The 23,559-nt window shown below is 33.9% G+C and overlaps 1 pseudogene; it reads right to left on the bottom strand.

The window, feature by feature from the left end:
• Positions 1-210: 210 nt before the first annotated feature.
• LOC129884230 (uncharacterized) lies at positions 211-2,048 on the bottom strand (annotated as a pseudogene).
• Positions 2,049-23,559: the final 21,511 nt, after the last annotated feature.

Raw genomic sequence — 23,559 nt, 5'->3', positions numbered from 1 at the left:
TGGAACATTTTGGCATTGGTGTCTCAGTATTTTATTCACCAGAGCTCCAGCAGTCTCATCACGATTGTCTCCTTGACGACTTTTCAAATTTGAATCTTTTGGTAGTGATTCGAGACTAGCCATATAGCTAGAAAGCTTCTCTACACTGTTACACACCTTTTGGCATTGGTCTTGGCTCAATTGGTTAATCGGAGGTCCGGCAACCTCTTCTCATTTAGTAGCAAAATGGATATTCGAAGCCTGTGGTTGAAATTCGAGCTGGTTCTTGATGCCTAAAAGGTTCTCCTCATCGATCTTAGCATGTTGGCATTGATTTTGATGGGATATACTTGCCGGAGCTCCGGCGCCGACATCGAAGTTTTCACCGGCGATTCTAATGCCGGTGAAACTTGTAATTGGACGCGTCTTGACCAGGAGAAAAACCCCAGTGGGTTCGACATCTCGAATATCGCTGGAACTTGTTTGAATTTCAATTCGCTTGTCCGGCGAGACTGTGTTCTTCAACTTAAATTTTGAAAATTCAGTGCTCACAACTGGTGATGTAATTTGTTCTAATTTTTCGATTGTATGTAGTCCAAGTGATGATGAATCATTTGCACCCACTCTTGAGACTCGAATCAATCCATCTTTGTGCAAAGCAATGATTTTGTGTGCTGCTCGCAGCTCCTCCTAAGATATGTGTACAGTGATTGCATCCGTATTTGGTGAATTGGAGGAGCTGTGTTTGGACCCTCGGGTCATCGTAACTTGCGTTACGTTCGTATCGATAGGATCTACGATCCTATCTTTCGAACGAAATGTTTCAGCATTGGGAGGTGGGTCCCCCTTCATTTTCGTATTTGTGACTTAAGTGCCCTTATTGGGAGCTTTTTGCTAGAGAGATATTGTAGAGAGAGAAAGATGATGCGATCACTAAAAAAAAATAAAAAAAAAATGAATTCTTGTAGCAAACTAATGCCCTAAAACAAACAGAGTTTATTCTCTATTTCAAATGTCATTCTTTATTCTTAATCCAAAGGCCTAACATTCTTGCATGTCTTCTTATTGTGACCTTGTTGTCCACCATATCTGCATGTTAGTTTTGATTTTTTGAATCCATGTTCTCTCAATTGTCTGTGTCTTTTATATTTTGGCCTCCCAGGAGGTCTCTTTCCAAGTGGTGGAAGTACAACCTCTTCAAGAACGTGTGTTGGTATATTTCAGGTGCTTTCATCTAGGAGGGGATTCAAGTGAAACTGGTATGTCAACAATAAATTCCCTCTTGCGTAGTAATCAGAGCAATATTTTTCATAACTAGTGTGTTTTGTTGTTAAAACTGCCAAAGCATGTGGACATAGCAGCTCATCCAATTGAAATCTCCCACATGTGCATGTACGTTGTTGAAGACATACTGTGAATTGTGTAATGCCATCAAGTACTGTATACATATATTCATTTGTCTCCCTAACCTATAAAAAATAAGAAAAAATATTAGCAAGAGAGATATTACATGTGAATCAGAAGAAAAAATATTAACAAAAAGAAATTTACAGATACCATACTCTTAATTTCTCCAATGCAGTTTTGTTACGTTGTAGAATTTTTTCATACTTTTTTCCAAGGTAAAATCCTGAAAATATTGCCTTTGACCTATTATTGTTATTCCATTTTTAAACAAGTTGTCTCATGAATTCTAGGAGGTGCAAGACTGTAAGAACTTTAGCATGTCTTGTTCTTGAATTGACTGATTCTGCAATGTTTGATGTCATCATCCAAGTTCTATTTACCTGAGCATGAACACGTGACCATTTGTTGTATCCAATGTTCAGCAAGTAGTCTTTAATCCTCTTGTCTATCTTCTCAACAATTTCCATATGTTGATTAAACTCTACCGTGGTGTATGTTTTTGCCATAGAGTAGAACAATTCTGTTACCTTTTGCTGACTCTTTCTTATGTTTTTTATTATGTTTTGCAACAAGTGCCATATATACGCGAAATGAGGTATTTCATCATAGACAGTTGAAGTTGCCTTAATAATGCTTGCATGCCTATCTGGAACGATACACATCTCTGATCTTTGACCAAATGCCTCTCTAAATTATTCAAAAAACCACCTCCAAGATGCATCATTCTCTGAATTAACAATGACATAAGCAAGAGGCAGTATACTCCCTACATCAGGTATAATGTTTAATACATTTTTAATACATTTTTGTTTTATGTGTAATACACTTTTAATACATTGTGCAGACTTTTAATATAAATTAAAATTAGAATTTCATTTATAGAATAATTAGTATTGCATTCGAAAAGTCTCACCTGCTGCATCTAAGGTATTAGTTGTTAGCATTGTCCCTTTGTATGCTCCTTTTAGAAAAGTTCCATCAACAGCTACAATTGGTCTACAATACTCCCATCCTTTTATCGATGTAAACAGAGCTACAAATGCATATAGGAAATGGTCATCCTCTGATTTGTGCAATCTTATATAAGAACCAGGGTAAGTTGCCTCTAGTATGTGAAAGTAACTTGGCAACTTTGCATATGATTGAGCTGGATCACCTCAGACTAATTCAAGAGCTTTTTCTTTAGCTCTCCAAGCTTGCATATATGTGAGCCGCACACCATATTCCTGTAACATATCATTTTGTATATCTCTTGGTGTGTAGTTGGCATCTGGATCAATACATTTGTCAACAATAATACTCCCAACAACTGTCTTTGTTTCTTGTGTTTCCGATAATGAATTATGTAGCAACAAACACGTGTGTTCGCTTTCAAAATCTCTAATAGCAAACATTTGAGATTTATTCATGGTTAAAGCGCATAAATTCCAATTACAGTTTTCTCCAAGGCATTGTATTGAATAGCTGTTGAAAAAGAATTATTAATAGACAATCAATAGTATAAACTAACTTGAATTTAAGTCTTACCATGTTGAGCTTGATTTCAATGTCTTGAATTCGAAGTGTTTAAGAATGGAATATCTTTTTAGTGCCCTGATAAGGATATATTTATTTTTGTAAACTTGATCTTTCTCAAAAAAGATTGATTGGGGTTAATAATGATGCCTGGTTGTATTTCTTCTTGCTCATCAACTTTCTCACATGATCCAAAGCCAATTAACTTCAGCGCATCACCGATACCACTAAATGCATTAAAAAAGTATGAATTGTGTGTAATCCTCATGTCTTCTGAAGTGTCTGAACATAATAGTGGAATTAAGGTGGAATCACACTTCAAGTTGACCGATTCAGTGGTTGTGACACATAAAGGGTATTTTGACATATCTCCATATTCCTTTTTTGTTTCAATATACACTTTTACTCCCATATCGTTATGAATTTGAATTGGAGGAGACCTTTCATCAATCTTATATCTGATTTCAACTTTACTTGTTGATGTATCTATTGACAATTGAGCAGCAATCACAGAAACGAGGCTAGCAAATATTGAATCGGTATTTATCAACACACCATCTGCCAAGTAATTAATATACTTGTTGCTAGAATCCCATCGGCCATTGAAGTAAAGTAGCACTGCCAGATTATCCATGTTTTTCTCCTGCATATTTTTTTGAAGATGCCAATGAAAATGCTGATTTAGAAATTAAACCAGTGTTCTGTTTGACTATATTGTTGTCGCTGTTACTTTGACCAAGAAAGTAGTATATTCTCGACAAAAAAATAAGAAAAATAGAAATATAAACACAAGTAAAGATCACAAAGATTCCAAATAAAGGGCAATATAGTAGGACAAACTTATTAGCAGGCTCACAACTGAAGTCACTCAACTTAATCAACATCATGCATCATGTGAATTCTAAAGTTTTTCCAATGAAGCACAAATATGTGAGTGTCTCTGTGTATTATATATAGTATCATATTTATTATAAGCATAAAAGATTTTCCTGAAGTACAAGAATTGAACCTGCAGCTTTTTTATATACTTGTATATAAATCCATCAACCAAAAACTTAACTGATCATATAGCTAATCAAATAACAACTGGAAAAATATGTCACTGCAAAGAAAATAAGTACTTAGAGGATGGATAGAAAAAAGAAAAAGATCATATACATGATTAGTTCACGGATTGGCTAGTGCATTCCCTAGCAAAGTGGCATGCCTCTCCACAATATATTAATTAAAGTTGAATAACAAAGGAATTACAGACACATTAAACTTGAATTAAAAGAGAATTAGAGACGACTGAAACCTGTAGCTAATGAAACCAGCCTTCTCTATAAGCCACAAAAATGAATTAAACTTGAATTAGAAGAGAATTAGACACGAATGAAACATGTAGCTAACAAAACCAACCTTCAGTGATTTGTGATGCCACAAAAATGAATTAAAGTTGAACAACAAAGGAATTAAACTCACATTAAACTTGAATTAAAAGAGAATTAGAGATGACTGAAACCAGTAGCTAATGAAACTAGCCTTCTCTGTAAGCCACAAAAATAAATTAAACTTGAATTAGAAGAGTATTAGACACGAATGAAACATATATCTAACAAAACCAACCTTCAGTGATCTGTGAGGCCACAAAAATGAATTAAAGTTGAACACCAAAGGAATTACACACACATTAAACTTGAATTAAAAGAGAATTAGAGACGACTGAAACCTGTGGCTAATGAAACCAGCCTTCTCTGTAAGCCACAAAAATGAATTAAACTTGAATTAGAAGAGTATTAGACACGAATGAAACATGTATCTAGCAAAACTAACTTTCAGTGATCTGTGAGGCCACAAAAATGAATTAAAGTTGAACAACAAAGGAATTACACACACATTAAACTTGAATTAAACTGTAAACATAGGAGATCAAAGTTAAATAGATGAACATACGGCGAATCTGAGAAGAAGACAGGATTTGCTGACAGAAAAATTGCCGATTAACAATAGTTTGAACAAGTAATCGCTGCAATCAAAAAAATGAAAATCGATAATAAAAATAAAAAAAATTGGAGAAAATTTCGCATGAATATTGTTGAATATCATACTATTTGTTGCTCATGTTTGCTTCTTCCTCTTTTTGGCTATGGAGAACAAAAAGTTTTCTTCTAAGAAGTGAGATTCCACCGAATACACATCACTTAATTCCAAAATTGGAGTACAAATGTTGTAGAAAGTTGTGGTTGAGAAGCTATGAAGCTAAGTATTACCCTAATTTTGGAGAAAATTATGGGTGAGAAGATTGGAGAGAATATTGGTGTAGCAAAGTTGGAGAGAAACAGGAAAAGAAAAAATAGCGGGTGAGAGTTAATTTAATTCAAACAATTTGCTATATATAGTTAAAATAATTATGTTGCTCTATATGGTAAATATTTTTTGAATACTGTACATTTAGGTAATTTTTCCTTAGTATATTAGTGGGGAAATTGGGGATGGATTGGTGAGTGTAATTGGGGTCGTAGTATAGGTTGGCATGTGTAGGAATTGGAGTTATGGGTAATGGGTTTGAGAATTGAAAAAGAAATGCGTTAAAATTGGGAGAAAACAAAAGAGTAAACTGTGGCTAGGATTACAATTTAAATAAATGACCACATGGTTTCAATTATAGCCAACGATTTACGAATTTAGCCACTATGAATTATGAATTTAGCCAAATTGAATTTAATTAGCGAATTCAGCTAAAAATTAAATAAGACGAATTGACACTAATTAATTAACGAGTTTCTTAATCATAACAAAATAACTTAACTAACCTAGTTATAAACTAGTTAATTTAAAAATATAAGCTACTAATTTACGAAATAATTACTAAAATTAAAATAATTTTGAGATTATTTTTGAACATTCATAAAAGCTAATAATTATAGAAATAATTATAATTATAAGAATAGTTATATTAAACTATATAAATCATTTAAAAATTATAAAAATGACAAATATAGTTTAAAATAACTATAAAATATTTTTTGGATTTTTTTAAAAGTAATTATTTCAAATTATTCAAAATTGAAGAAACTCGATAATTAAATTATGTTGTGGAGGGTCAAAATTGGGTGTCAACAACCGTCCCTTTCTTTGGAGAGGGTCGATGAAAGAGGTCCTTGACAAAGAAAATTAACAAATCCAATTTTGACCGACCACATCTTCATGTTTTGGAAGGAAGGAATTTGGTATGGACTTTGGGAAGTTATGACCGAACTCCAGTATCCAGTTTCTTACATATCTTAGGTTACATGAGAATTCATGCCACTTGTAGTTCAAAACGCTTAATTTGGCGTACAAAGTTTTGAAAGAATACAAAAGCTATCCCGGCATCGAATTATGGGAAGATCGAAAAAGTTGGCACAGAGTGAGAAAAAGTTAGAGTACAGTCGAGTTTTCAACATCGAGCCCACCTACATATCCCTAAACTTGGTAATTAGACTGCTGGTAGTTTGACTTAATCGGTTGAAAATAAAATCTCTTATGCTAAGATAACCTTCGATTGGGATGAGTGACAACTAAATCAAGTATGAAAAAAGGACTTGCAATCTCTTAGCCATGAATGTGGTGCACTTCATACCCATAATTAAGAACTTACATGGACATAATTTCCAATGCTCTTAGTACATTGTCACTCGGATTTAAAAGTTGTCTCCGGTGAGAATCAAAGGTTTTTCGGATGCGAAACTAAAATTGATAAACATCAAATAATACCCACGTGCCTTGTGACAAGGGTTGGTTTGATTGTGGTGGAAGTCTCTCCTCGGCTCGCATTCTGTGAGTTTGATATTCCTCTTCGGACTGTGTCCTAGTTCGCTCCTAAGAAAAAGTTTCATGTTGTGCTATATTCCTTTTGATGTCATCCACACATGTGGTTTGTTTGAGAATTCATCCTCTTTGATTCTCTCGACAAATACTGAGACAAACTTGTTAGTATAAAAATATAATTTGAAATGGAGAGGTAGTGTTATTACTATGCAGACACGTATTCATCTCCTTGAACATTTGATGTCAGCTTTCTTCAGTTTGACATAAAACAAATAAAGCTTATATTGATGCAATTAAAAATACATTTCTCAAATATTATTCTCTTTTGGTTTTATTGCTATAAACGATAAATGGATGTGATGCAGTATATTGATGTGATGCATTATGTTGATGAGATCAATACGTTGATTGCCCCCTCGACGATGATGTTATACTCCATAGATAGGATGATGATCTATTAGTAGGATATATATTGATCTATCGGTAGGATTATGTTGTTCTATTGGTAGGTTGATATCAATTTATTGATAGGATATAAATTGATCCATCGGTAGGATGATGACCTATTGGTAGGATATATGTTGATCCATTGGTAGGATTGGTAGGATATATGTTGATCCATCAGTAGGGCGGTGCTGTTCCATTCATAGAAATATTGGTCCATTGATAAGATGTAAGCTGATCCATTGATAAATATAAGTTGATCTATCGATAGGATGATAATGCATGGCCATCGGTAGGACGAATAAAAATAATCCATTGATAGGATAATAATAATTCATCGATAGGATAATGATATTCCATCGGTAGGATATAAATGTGTGTCCATCGGTAGGATGAACGGAGATCCATCGGTAGGATATAAATATATGTCCATCGGTAGAACGAATGATAATGATCCATCGGTAGGATATAAATACATGTCCATCGATAGGACGAATAAGGATGATCTATCAGTAGGATATAAATGCATGTTCATAGGTAGGACAAATGAAGATGATCTATCGGTAGGATATAAATATATGTCCATCGGTAGGACGAATGATAATGATCCATCGATAGGATATAAATATATGTCTATCGATAAGATGAATAAAAGTGATCCATCGATAGGTTGATAATAAATGTCCAGCGGTAGGACAAATGATAATGATCCATCGGTAGGATAAAAATGTATGTTCATCGATAGGACGAATAAGGATGATCCATCAGTAGGATATAAATGCATGTCCATAGGTAGGACGAATGAAGATCTATCGGTAGGATATAAATGCATGTCCATCGGTAGGACGAATGATAATGATCCATTGGTAGGATATAAATGTATGTCTATTGGTAGGACGAATAAAAATAATCTATCGGTAGGATGATAATGAATGTCCAACGGTAGGATGAATGATAATGATCCATCGGTAGGATAGAAATGTATGTTCATCAGTAAGACAAATAAAAATAATCCATCGGTAAGATGATAATGAATGTCTAGCGGTAGGACGAGTATACATGATCCATCGGTCGGATAATGATATTATGATGGCCCTCTTGGCAAATTATATCATGATGATGATAGCCCTTTCGGCACTGATATGATAATGTCCCTCTTGGCAAATGATATCACCTCCTCTGGTAATATAATATGAATCACCCTCTTAGCAAATGATATCACCTCCTTCGGTAATATAATATGAATGACTCTCTTTGCACTGATATGATAATAACCCTCTTGGCAAATGATATCACCTCCTACGGTAATATAATATGAATGAACCTTTTGTCAAATGATATATCCTCCGGTAATATAATATGAATGGTTCTCTTAGAAAATAATATCACCTCCTCTGGTAATATAATATGAATGACTCTTGACAATGATATGATAATGACCTTCATGAAAAATAATATCACCTCCTCTGGTAATATAATATGAATGGCTCTCTTGGCAAATGATATCACCATTTCATATAATATAGTATGAATGGCCCTCTCGGCAAATGATATCACCACTTATGATAATATAATATGAATGACTCTCTTAGCAAATGATATCACCACTTCCGGTAATATAATATGAATGGCTCTCTTAGAAAATTATATCACCACTTCCGATAATATAATATGAATGACCCTTTTGGCAAATGATATCACCACTTCTGGAAATATAGTATGAATAAACTTCTTGGCAATAATATGATGATGATGATGTCTTATTGATAGATGATGATGCTTCATTAGTAGGAATGATGATTCTCCATTGATAAAATGATTATCCTCCATCGATGTTGTTCTATGGATTGGAACGTTTATCCATTGATAAGATATAAGTTGATCCATCGGTAGGATGATGTGTCACGACCTGACCTAGGACCTAGTCGTAATACAATGATCAAGATGTGAGGGACCTTAACCATAATCCATCTTAGCATTCATTGCATACATAAGGTCAATAACAATATAAAGATAAGCGGAAGTAATCATAAGTGGTGTAAGGGACTTAGGGAAATCCAACTCTATAAACGTCCAAACTAGACTACACCAATACATCATCTAAACACGCCTCTAGTTTAACCTTCGACGGGGGCTTAGGAAAAGCTCCTACCTAACCCTAGCAATAGAAGAAATGTATAAGCAATAGAAACATGAAATAAAGTCTTTTTCTCAGTAGAATGAGGACTCACCAACTTCTTGGAGATCTAAAGAAAACTCTAACCATGAGCGGGGTAGTCGTGAGTGTCATCCATCCATACATTATGAGATAATGTAGGCAAAATATGTGTTAGTACATTTGATTGTACTAAGTATGTGAGGTATGGATGACAAGTAAGAGAACATAATCAATATGCCATAAGATGCCTGGCCAATCATAATGAGCATGAGTATAGCTTAAAAGCAATTTTTAAACACAAGAAATTCTTGGTCAATACATACAATAAAACTTTAACTTTCAACTCATAACTTGATATCTTAAAGCTTAACTTGAACTTGTGTGGGATAATACCTTTAACCGATAACTAAGACCATGCGAGCTACTATATGGAATCCAATGACTCCTGCATTGAGACAGGTTGATGACTCCTGCATCGAAACAGGGGAGGCTACCTTGGCAGGGCTTACTCCAAAGATAACTCAACTCAACTCAACTCAACTGGGCTATGTGGATCCACTAGCTAGGCCATAAAGGCAACCTACATGGGCTGTTGTAACGACCCATTAGGTCATTTTGAGTACTAAATTTTTTTTTATTTCATAAAAGAATCATCCCATAAATTTTAATGGGTACTTTGGACTATTCGATAACTATGGTTATTTAATTGAGGGGTGAATTTAGATAACTTAATTAATTAATGGGCTAAACTGGTAATATATTTAATATCTTATACTACTTATTCCATATTTATTAAAATCAGTTAGTGGGGTTGTAATCTTTAATACCTAATTAATTAGAAAAGAGGAGAATGGCGAGAACCTCACCTGCGGCGACGGAACATGAAAAGGTAAAAATCTAAACTGATTTTTCTTTAGTTAGTACATGTACGTATTGAATGGAAGGGTCATATCATTACTATTATTATATATTTTCTAAAGGAAAGGGGGCTAACCAACGAAATTTTGTTGCTTTGATAAGTTTTTGGCTTGAAATAGTAGACAACAAATTATATTTAATAGTTAGGTAATGATGACAATTTTGAATAGAAGTTAATGATGGCCAATGAGGGGAACCAATCACTGGGGATGTTAGTTTGTGACATTTTTTTTATAATGTAGGCAGCCTGCATATTGATTTCAATAGCAAAGGTTACTGGCGGCGTGATTTAGTTCGGATTGGGAGATTTCCTTATGGTTATGGTATTATGATTCAAGTTTTGATATATTGAGATAGATAATTAAATACTAAATGTATTATATTATATAAATATCATTAGATTTATGTTACTTGGAGGAATTAAGACTTAACCCTAGGCATGAAAATTTAGAAAATGTAAGATTTAATTATTAATTGGCATCAAGATTTGGAAACTTGATTTTAGATTTGGGTGAGTTGTTGGGTCTAGGTTAAATAAATATATAATATTGGTGTCTACGAATTCGTGTACTTATGAATATTGTATACTTGATAGATTGGAAACGTGAGGGATTGAAGAAAGGGAACTCATTGGTGAATTAGCTTGCTTGATTTTGGTTCTTCGATTGAAGTAGGTTATGGTTTTATTCTATATCATAGATAGACTCTTAATAGTGATTGGTATTCATTGAGTAGTGCGTGAAGTTTACTATGCATTTAATTATTGTGGTTTAGATGGTTGATATGTTGTTGTGATTGGTCTGAAATCCCAAGACCGTGGAATCCATAATCTTGAACTTGCCCTATCAAAAATGGTGCCTTGAATAAAGAAGGCTTGATGAAATATTGTTAATGAAGTAGAATGTAATCATGAAGAATGATAAATTAATTATATTTGGATCCGGTGTCATGTTCCGACACGGTATATTTAGATCGAGTGTCACATTCTGACATGGTATATTTGGATCGGGTGTCACGTTCCGACACGGTAATATTAAAGGAAAATAAGTTAAAATAACTTAATACTACCCAATCTCCAGTAACTCATTTTCCAAAAGAGTATGATGTGGAGGCTTGATTCCTCATGTGTAATCTTGATATTATGGACTGGTTATGTAATTGTTCATTGCGTTATCACTTGATCGTGATCTTGTTGGTTGCCACCTATTAAGTGCTATGGTTGATTTCCTGCTATTATTTATTGCATATTGATTCCTATTTTGAGTCGGTCGATGATACCTACTCAGTACATGTTGCCCTGTACTGATCCCTACGTGTATATTTTTTTGTTTTATTTTGTGAAGTGCAACGAGTCTTCCATCGGCTTCGACTCGACCTCAACTCTAGTTAGTCTCCAATTCAAAAGATTTCAGGGTGAGCTATCCTTCTAGCTCGTGATGGATTCTCTCGGTTATGGCATAGTGTCTTTAGTTTTCAGACATATTTTGTTATTTGTTTATTCTGGTACTTGATATTTTTGGACTTCATTTTAGAATTTAGATGTCCTTCATGTGATGACTTTCAGATTTTGGGGAAATGTCAAGTAATAGATTTTAGTGGCTTTTGTTATTTATGACTTTAATAAGATTGAGCTTTCGTGATATTGTCGTGATTTATAAGTTGAATCGCTAATGTAAGTTGGGGTTTGTATCGTTGGTTCTCCCACCTAGGATGTTAAGTGTGTGTGCCACTCACGACCCATTTTGGGTCGTGACAGTAATGTAGTTTAGGACTCTAGGTTGCTACTAGGATTCTTTTGGATAACCAACTGCGTTATCCAACCGGACCCTACCTAGAAATCTTCTCGGTGCTTAGTCAATATCCCAATGAAAACTCGTAAAACATACTCATAACATAGTAGGGAAAGATAGTAATTGCCTGTCAATCCATCTTTAAAACATTTAGGAATAGCTCATCTAACTTGGTGATTCATAAGAATCTATAACTTCTGTGAGAATTATCCTTATCACCATCTTTAAACATCTAATGATCTTAACTCTGATCATTATCTCAAAACATCTAATGATCTTAACTATGATCATTATCTCAACTTTAACTTCAAAAATCATAATCTCAGTTGTAACTCATTGAAAACTATCTTTATAAATCATTTAACTCATGATTAACTCATAAAAATCATCTTTAACTCATGATCATAGCTTGAAAATAACTCTTATGCATGGGCATCTATGGTTCAACTTGAAATCATGCAATTTATATGAAAACATGCATATAAAGATCATTGATAACATCTAAAAATGAAATCAACTCAACCTAATGCAATTCATCAAAACTAGGGTTCATAATTAATTGTAAATTGAATAAAAACTTGAGAAATCTTTGGGACTTCATCGGTGAAAAGGGCCCATGAATCAATTCCCATATACCTTTCTTGAATTCACTAGGTATTAAAGAAGAACTTGAAGAAATCTGGAAATCCTAGCTTGGAGATTGGAGAGAAACCTTGAGACACCTTGTGAGTTCTTGCCTTGGAAATTTTAAGAGAATGAATTATATAGGAGGGGATTTTGAAGAAAAGAGTATTTATAGACTTTGAACTTGGCCATAAAAGTACCTAGGTTCATTGAATTGAATTTTAGAAAAGACATAATTGCCTTTTATTAATTCTAGAAAATTGACCCTATTATACGGGCCGTCTTGGCAATGATGAGCATCTAAATGACTCGTCCTACAGGTTTGAGAAAAGGTCTGAAAATAGAGTCTCTGAAGTTTGTAAATGAGAAGGGTTTACGACCCATCGTCAAGGAAATAATCCATCTTTTGGGCTCATCCTGCAGGTCCCAAAAAACTACAAAATTCAAGTCTTTGATGTTTTATGAGGGGTGTTCTTTACGACCCGTCCTTACTTCTACGAGCTGTCTTGTAAAGTCGTCATCTTGGCCTAAGGGATCCTTGAAACTTGGCCTCTGAACTTGGTTTACGAGGGCTTTCTACGACTCGTCATCTTAAGGATGACCCATCTTGATAAGTCATAGAACCTCTCCTGAGGGCAACATCAAACTTTTCTCAAAGGGTCACTCTATGACCCAACCTTACGAGCCGTGGAAAGGTCTATGAGCCCTAGAGGGACTCGTTCATATGGATGGGTTCAAAATTTTGAGACTTTTCTCCTTGATTCCATCTTTCTGACTTACGGGGTCTTACAATATCTCTTCCTTGAAAACATTTATCCTTGAATGAGATTAACTTATTATAGGAAGGACACGGAAAGAGAACTAGCAACCCAATATCAACATGATGACATCTTAAAATGCAGGGAACATGAAAACTTCAACTTAACATAAAATCATAACTTTTAAAATCAACTTTTTCATGAACATGCATGCATATGCATGACATAGGAGGAACTGAATACGTAAGAGTTCAACTAGCTTGAATGAGAGCACTTACTACTTTAGACTTGAGTAGAGGGAAAAAGGTATAATTATCGTTCCATCATATCCGCCTCCACCTCCTAAGTAGCACTTTCTACTTGTTGATTCCTCCATAACACTTTGACGGCCACAACCTCTTTATTCCTTAACTTCTTGGCTTGCCGGTCTAAAATTTTCACCGGAAATTCTTCATAAGTCAAATCCTCCTCAACACTTCAATCTTTCAATGGCACAATGGAGTTTTCATCACCCACAAACTTCCTCAACATCGATACATGAAATATCAAGTGAACCATAGCTAACTCAAGTGGCAAATATAACTCATAAGACACCTTGCCAACATGTCTCAATATCTTGTAAGGTCCTACTTATCCAGGACTCAACTTTCATTTCTTGCTGAAATGCATTATAGCCTTCATGGGTGAAACTTTCAAATAGACCCAATATTCCCCTCAAATTCAAGCTCTTTTCGTAACATCAGAATATGACCTTTGATGACTTTGGTCCGTCTTTAATCCTTTCCTTATGAGTCTTACCTTTTTCATAGCATTGATAACCAAACCTGGACCAATCAAGGCCATCTTACCCATTTCAAACCATCCTACCGGGGATTTACATCTCCTCCCATACAATTCTTCGAAAGGAGCCATTTGGATGCTAAAGTGATAACTATTATTATAGGCAAACTCAATCAATGGAAAATGTTCATCCAAACTTTCTTTAAAATAAATAACACATTTCCTTAACATATCCTCTAAAGTTTGGATTGCTCTTTCAGCTTGACCGTCGGTTTGCGGATGAAAAATGATACTTGACTTAACCTTTTTATCGAGACCCTTTTGAAATGACTTCCTCATTTCTTTTTATTAATAAAAGATCAGATGCATCCTCCAATTATACTTGGAACCCCTTTTATTAATACAATATATCCTTTTTCAAAAATAGATGCGAAAGGATTCACTGCCAATTATAAAAATAAAAAAAATCTTTTTTGTTCATAACTGAACTAGTCACTAGAGATATAAATGCTTTAATCCATATGAAACAAAAGCATGTACACTCTTTACAGCTTAAAATATACAATTTAAATATTTATGATACATTGAAGTCTGTTAAAGTACAAGAAAATATTAAATTAATCTCTGAACAATTGACCATTGATGTTTGTGCTAATCATCCCAGTGCTTTTTGGAATAGAAAAAAGCATATTGTAATTCTTCCATATGAAGATAATTTCTCTGAAGAAAATATTCTCACTAAGTTACGTCCTTGTCAAATGAATATTGAATTAGTGGAATTTTGTATAAAAGAGATTGATAATCTATTACAAAAAGGTTTGATAAAGCCATCAAAATTGCCATGGTCTTGTACTGCCTATTATGTTAATAATGCAGCAGAAAAGGAACGTGGTGTACCTAGGTTAGTAATAAATTACAAACCACTAAATAAATTCTTAAAATGGATTAGGTATCTTATTCCAAATAAAAGAGATCTATTATCAAGATTATATGATGCCAATATATTTTTAAAATTTGATTTAAAATCAGGTTATTGGCAAATTCAAATTTTAAAAAAGCATACTTATAGAACTGCTTTTAATGTCCCCTATTGGCAATACGAATGGAACGTAATGCCTTTTGGACTAAAAAATGCCCCCTCTGAATTTCAAAAAATTATGAATGATATTTTTAATCCTTATTTGGATTTTGTCATTGTTTATATTGATGATATATTAGTCTATTCAAAGACTTTTGAAACTCATATCAAACATCTTGATATTTTGAAAAAAATAATTATACAAAATAGTTTGTTTATATCTAAACCAAAAATGAGTTTATTCCAAACAAAGGTTAGGTTCATTGGCTATAATATCTGTCAAAGTAAAATTATGCCTATTCAAAGATCAATTGACTTTGCTTCAAAATTTTCTAATATTATAATAGATAGAACTATGCTTCAAAGATTTTTGGGAAGTTTAAATTATATTTCTCCTTTTTATAAAAATCTATCTCAAGATTTATCCCCATTATATGAACGACTGAAAAAGAATCATAAATCTTCTTGGACTGATAGTGTAACTGAATTAGTAAAATAAGTTAAACAACTTGTTAAATTTTTACCTTGTTTAACATTGGCTAGTCCAGCCTGGCCAAAAATAATTGAAATAGATGCTTCAAATATTGGTTATGGGGGAATTCTTAAACAAGTAAATTCTAATGATAAACATGAATATCTTATAAGATTTTATTCAGGTAAATGGACGAGGCCCAACGAAAATATGCAATTGAAATATTATGTATTGTTAAATGTATTTTGAAATTTAAGGATGACTTATATAATTAACGATTCATAATTAAAATAGATTCCCAATCATTCAAATATATATTTGACAAAGATTTCAAATATGATGCCTCAAACTTAATATTTCCTAGGTGACAGGCTCAATTGGCCCCATTCGATTTTGATATTCAATATGAAAAGGGAATTGATGATTCCTTACCTGACTTCCTATCTAGGGAATACTTAACCAGTTAAAATGCATTACTGTACAACCTTCTTTGATGATAAAACCCTTATAACAATTCTAAAGGCAATTCTTTTAGGCCACGATATTCAGAAAAAAATTCTTGATTAGATAATTGCAGATATTATCAGAGAAGAAATGGAACCATTTCATTTCTCTATTCATTTTTATGAAGATGATGATGGTCCCTATTATCTTGATGTAGATGATTTCTTTGAATTCCACTAATACCTTATGTTTGCAGATATGGCAGACCCACTGTGGTCTTTAATTAGAAGCCACAATAACAACAGAGCTAGAGGCAGGGGAAGATCCACCCCTTCACAAAGACCATCATATGGTTCTTCTTCATCTAGCAACTTTCCTATTTTAAGAATGGGAAATAAGAGTTTGATAAATTCCAAAGCAGGTGAAGCATCTTCATCTACTCCCAAGGAAGATATTCCTTCAATTAACCTGGAAGATATTCCAAAAGATAGTCCATTATATGGAAAACTCAAAGCATACTTAGAATTCAAAGAGCAAAAAGATACTTTTGCTGCCATGGTCACAGAAACAGATGATGACAAAAACTATGAAGAAGCATCTACAAAAGAAATCATATTTCTTTTAGAAAACTATGATATTCAGAGATAAGACGAACTATGAAAGATTTTCTAGAGATATTTGGTACGGAGATTATATTTTCCAGGTGATTCATATAAAACTCGCACATATTATGAAATAATATTAATCAAAATTGGAAGTGCTGACTTTCAACACTTCACCACAGAAGAGAATGTTTATAACTTCTCAAAGGTAATTATTAAACATATTATATTTGTTGAAGAGTGGGGAATCTCCACAATGAATGAGAGATAAGTTTGTGTTAATAATATGAACACTAACCTAACATATTGGGATTATATCCAGGCTTTTCATAAAGTCTTTTATTTTAACAATGATAAACACAAGCATACTTGATTTATTAAAATTTGTGCGAAGATATTCAACGGAATAATTCCTAACTGGTTTATTAGATGGTGGACATTCTACGGACCTACGGTAAAGATTTTACCGTACGAATACCTTAACTTATATAAAGAATGGGCAAAGATTTCTCCATTTCTCACGGCATTATACCTTTCCGAGTATGTAACCTCGATAAAATTGATTAAATATACTTTTTTATTGAGTTTTCAATACCATGGATCCACAAATTGCTTCCTGAGGTGGGATATACCCCAGAAGAAAAAATTCTATGCTTATACCAGATATATTATAATAATTTTTGGGACAAATTAATTCGAAAGGATCCTAAAACCAAATAGCCCTATGGCCAAGAACTCATAGATGGTATACGAACAAAAATACAAGAATATACTGAGCTACCCCAAAAGAAATTGATAGCTGATAACTCAGTTAAATATATTGCACAAAGAATTTCAGTGCAACAGGGCGACAAACAAGAAATAATTAATGAATATCTGGAAGAAGTCAAAAGAAACTTGCTTCATACTTTGAATCAATATGATAAATATGACACTTCAATAAAAAGTGAAGCCAGCGATGATATTGCTGATGCTTGTCAGATGAATCCAGACCTGTATTATCTTAAAGTGTAACACCCCTCAAAATTTTTCCCTAAGATTCAGACCTTTTTAGGACACGTGTAAGGTCGAACTTGAGTATTGTGGAGCATTTGCATGAGTTAAGATGAGTCCTTGAGTAATGGAGGAGTGTTGGAGGTGATGTGGGGTCACAGAGGACCCCTAGGACCAAGCTGAGTCCAAAAGATCCATCGTGGCTAAGCTTTAGGACGAGTTCGTAAAAGGGAGCGACTTCTAATGACCCTATATTTCTAAAGACGACGATCTAGGTGGCCCATGACCTACCAAATTAAAGGTCATGAGTCTTCTTTCTAACGCCACCAAGAATGTACATTTTGGAGTTTGGAGTCAAAAGATATGATGATCCTAAGACGAACTAGCACGGCAGGAATTTCATTTTGGGCCTGGGTTGCAACTGCTGGGGAAAGGGACTTGGCACTGTAAGGGCGCGATGCGCCACTATCGCGCCAGGAACATGCCTCAGTTGTTTGGTCCTTGGCGCGACGCGCCACTAAAAGTTGTGCAGCGTTTTTCAAGCCTAATTTCCAAAAACCAGGAACAATGGCCTTGGTGCTGTAAGGGCGCGACGCGCCACTATCATGTCAGAAACATGCCTCAGTAGTTTGGTCTCTGGCGCGGCGCTCCACTACGAGGTGTGCAGGTTTTTAGGCGTAATAGGCCTAGTACTACAATGGTGCAATGCGCCACTATCGCGCCAGGTGCATTTTTAGCCTATTTTCAGAACTTTGAGAAGGGGCAATTTGGGAATTGTCCCAAATTATATATGTATCCTCCTTGAGCATTTGGAGACACATTTTTCAGCCCCCACTCTCTCTCTAAAATTCCTAGAAACCTCTCTCTCTCTCTTCTTCTTCCTCTCCAAATCCTTCTCCAACAAGAAGAGTTCCAAGAGCCTCAAGGTTTGAGTTTTCCATTAAAGACCCAACCACAAGATTTTCTTCAAGAGTCTATTCTAAGGTATATAAGGCTATCTAAAACATGGGTTGAGTCCACCCATGTGCCCTACTCTTACTTTAAGGTTAGATGTTCATGAAAAAATAGAGTTTCTTGGTATAGTTTATATTTGTATGAACTTTGTCCCCTATTTATTTGACTCTATATGTGTTGATGTTGTTGAGCCAAGAAGTTCCCAAAATGAGCCTTTATGTGAGTATGAGTTGATGAAGATGAGTTGTTAAATATGTTTTATTGATCTTCTTAACTATGTGGATTATGATAAAAGAGGTTATTTTCCTAAGAAGTGTTGCCTATTTTAGAGTGTGATTTAAAGTCTTGAGTTGTGATGAGTCTCAAGGATTTCTCAAATGGATAGAGTAAATGATTGGTTATGTCTATATGTTGCTATAATGGTGCTTTTAAATTTCTTTTGAAAAGATGATTGAGATTGATCGGATAATGCGATTGGAAGATATTTGATTGTGATAGAGTTTATGAGTTGACAAGGTTGTAATGAGACTTGTCGATATGAGTTGATGAGATGATTGGATGGAGTTTTATGAGCATTGAGTCTTGGGAGGAGTATCGAGCACCGAATTGGGCAAGAGTATAGTCCATACTCGAACCCAATACCTGTGTTGCCAAACGCAGGGGGGATTGAACCGTTAAAGTCGGATGCTTCCCCGAGAGTTTTGTCCTGACATTATAGGACTTGGTTGGATTGGATCCATGATTGATTGACTCGTTCATGCCCTGGCAAAGTACGAACGGACGCGGCAACAACATCGGCTTGTTGTACTATCACTGGCTCATAAGTGATGGTTGTCGGTTAAGAGAAACTCCCAAATAGGTCTTGATAGTACTCTGAGTCAGACTGAGTTGAATGATATGTGATTGGTCCCGTCTAAATCATATTCTTGTTTAGACTTAGGACATTTGAGTGAGTTGTCCTGTATATATATATATATATATATATGAGTTGAGATTCTGAGTTGACTGATTCTTCCTTGATGTTCATTGCATTCGGCTATTTTACATACCCGTACATTCCATGTACTGACGCCATTTGGCCTGCATCGTTTCATGATGCAGAGACAAGTACTAGAGATCATCTACCGGCGCTCCATTGAAGATCCACATACACTCCCAGCTAGTTGGTGAGTCCTCCTAGTTTCCGGAGGATGTTGAACCTTATTGTATAGTTTTGTTGTAGTTTTCTTTACTTTGATTTCTTGGTAGCCATGGACTTGTCATTGACACCTTTTAGACTTTGATAGAGGTTTCATAGACTGGAGTGTGGGGAGGTTAAACGGTTATTGTGAGGAGTTTTATTATATTTATTTTGTCGAGTTAAATATGTATGGCCTTCGGCCCCCATATTGTGAATAGTATTTTATTAATTGAGTTCCGCTAAGAGAATGTGATTGAACGAATGTGTGACTAGACCAGGTGGTTTGCTCGGAGGTCAGAAATGGACTTTGGGTGCCGGTTACGTCTAGGGTACCCTCCCGGGGCGTGACATAAAGTGAGCTAAAAAAGGTGGAAGAATCCCTAGAGTCCTTACACGACAAAGAAGATTTTCTTAGGACAACTGTCAAGGAAAAAGGAAAGGCAGAATGAGACATCCACTAAAAACCCTTAAACGGTTAAAAGGATGGTGGGCCATGCGAGGATATATCCCCAGTAATCTCAAAGTGAAAATGATCATTTTCATCTCTACAGTAGAAACACTGTATATGTACGGTAGATATACTATTTTAGGGACCCACATAAGGGATCCATTGGACCCATTTTTAATCCTGTTGTTCCCTTAGCTCTTCTATATAAAGGGTGTTTGTTTTCATTTCTTAGGCAGAAGTTTTTCGCTCTCCCTTCTCTCTTCTTTCTATCTCTAAATATTCTCTCCCTGTAATATATATATCTGAGGAAATAAAGTTTGAAGTTTGATCATAGCCTTCGGTGCAAGGTATCTTTCTATCTTTACTTATTATTATTTTTTAATTATTTCTCCATAGCCGTGACTATGTCCAGCTAGAAATCTCATATTTATGTCGGATATTTAAGATAGATAATATATATATTATGAAAGATTCAGACTCAATCAACTTATAAGAAGAATTTATCATAGTTCCGTGACTTGGTTCTGAGATGGTGGTAGAGTTGATTCCGGCACTACTATGTTAGTCCAGCCTAGCAAATAGTGGTGGTGGAAGTCCCCGTTAAAAAGAAGAAATAGGTGTAGTATTTTCACACTGTTAGAACTGCTAGTTGCCGGATTAATAATAGTATGTATCGGAATATCTGATAGGCCCCTTGCTCAGGTAAAGGTTTCCATACAGCCATGAACTAAATAATTTTTTTTCTTTAGTTTGATGTATAATTAGAGATGTGTGTGTATATATATATATATATTGTTACAATATTGATACATTGCAACAATTCATCTTCCTCAATGAGATGAATTTTTTTCAACTTCGACCAACTCAAATTCCTCTAAACAGTCCCAAATTTTAGATATGAAATTCTCTCAATATTTTGAGTCTTTTAATATATTATTCGCTCGAAACAATCATATTTGTGATAGATCATATTTTAAAATTTGAGCTTCAAAGCTCTTTAATGGCGGATTTCAATGAACATCAATCAAATCTTTCTCTAAATAGCTCAAAAGTTTAGATATGAGCTCTTCACAGTGTCTCAATTTTTTTGATGTATTAGTCACTTGAAAAAATTCACATTTACAGTAGATTGAATTTTAAAATGGAGTTTTAAATTTCTTCAAAGACGGATTTCAGATTTAGGTAGGAAAGATATTGTATTGAGAAAAAGGAGAACATATACATACCTACATACATATTAAAATTCAAAAAATTCTAGGAAGATACAAATGCACTAGGTATCAGTGACTAAAGGAAATGACCATTCAATCACTGTTTTAACAAAAAAAAATGATCATTTTGAATAATTTAGAGAAAATTGAAACGTTTTGGATTAAATTATGACTAAAAGGTCACTTTCTTTAATTTATGCTAATATTTATTATCCCCCGATAAGTGAAAATTATGAATTATTATTTTTTCAAAAAAGTTAAACATTAGAAGGACAAAAATAGAGGGAAATAAACAAGTGTATTTGTGTTTACATCTCCAATCAAAGCATTTTGGATTTAATATCAACACTCTTGAAAATTTTGATTAAATTCAATCTTTTAAAATGTGCTAATAAGATTGGAGATGTTATTTTGTGTGTCAAGGCAACTACAAACTAGTATAATATTATTTTGGCATAATAGTAAGTGTACAAGGTGTATTAAAAGTGATTTAGGATCTAAGGGGAGCAGAGGCGGCTCAATCCTATTCGTGGCCTAAAGCGAAACTTCAATAAGAGCCCTTTATTATTTTTTTTTAAAATAATTTTAAAAATTATAGTTTTTTTTAAAATCAAATTTTCTAGCTTTTTGAGATACAAAGCTTTGAATAATTGTTTTTATAATCAATTTCTCCTAGTAATTCCTTTTCAATTGATAATATACATAATCTATGTGATCTCTCTTGAGACATTGTTGATCTTAAGTAAGATTTTATCAATTTTTAATTTTGAAAAACTTATTTCAATTGAGACAACTGTTAACATTATTCTACAAGCAATGTAGGCATTCAAAAATGAAATATAGTCTTTTTATTTAATTGAGGATATCGATAAGTATTATCATCTACTTGTACTATTTTTTTTGACACTTTTAATTTAAAAAATAAATTTAAATCATCAAAATCAAAGTGACTATTATATTTTAAAAAACACTCAAAGTTAAGACAATGTTTTTTCAAAAACACATTATTTAATGATCTTAATTTTTTTTATCATTAAATAAAAAATCAAAGATATTTTCATAAGCTTCGAATTGTTCAAATCTATTTTGAAACGAAGATAGGTTTGGCATATGTAACATCCCTCAAAATGCTCATAAGTCCTTAAGAATGCCTTGGGAATAGGCCGCTCAAGTAATGCTGATTCCTTAATCTTTTTGGAAAATCCAAATTCGGAATATCAATCTGGAGGTCAAAATCCGCGGAAAAATAGTCTCAGTGGATTTTTAGGACCCATAGATCGAAAGATAGATTTCTAAAAAACTGCACAAAAAATAAAGATCCGCTACAAGTCCGCGTCGCGGACTTAGCAAGGTTTTTTTGGCCGAGTTGGATTTTTAGTAAGGGCGTTTTAGACTTTTTCTAAATTATTAGCTATTGAACCTATATATTTTTAGGACCTAATTCAACTCTATAAATAAACCTAAACCTCCAATTCTATTCATTCTTCTATAATTCACCTACTCAAATATTTGTCTCTCTACAAAAGACTCTCAAGGACTCTATTGAAGACTTCAAGTAAATTCACTCAAAATCTCCATCAAAACTCTCAAGTTCTTTCAAATTTTTTGGTGTTCTCACTTAAGGTATGTTGATATTGATTCATGGATCCTTTCATCCATGAAGCTCAATCAATTTCTCAAGTCTTATATTAAATTAAAGAATGATATTTTATGGGTTTTATGATCTATACTCCTATTGCATGAATTTTGATTCAAATTATGATTATGAGTCTATTTTGATATAAATTGATGGTTATTGCATTAAATTGAAGAGTTTTTTCATGAATACTCCTATTTTAATTTCTAGGGTTTATGATGTAAAATATGAGTATTTTCAATTATACTTCCTAATGATATTATCTATATGAATTATGTATGGGATGAAAGAAAGTTCATGATCATGCATGTTTTCAAGTCAATTGATCATGCATTCATGTCTTACCCTACTTTCAAGTATAAGCTATGATCATGAA

The sequence above is a fragment of the Solanum dulcamara genome, chromosome 4, assembly GCF_947179165.1.
Source record: "Solanum dulcamara chromosome 4, daSolDulc1.2, whole genome shotgun sequence".
Taxonomy (NCBI): Eukaryota; Viridiplantae; Streptophyta; class Magnoliopsida; order Solanales; family Solanaceae; genus Solanum; species Solanum dulcamara.
Note: the sequence above shows the minus strand (reverse complement) of the source record. Positions and strands in the feature narration are given on the sequence as shown.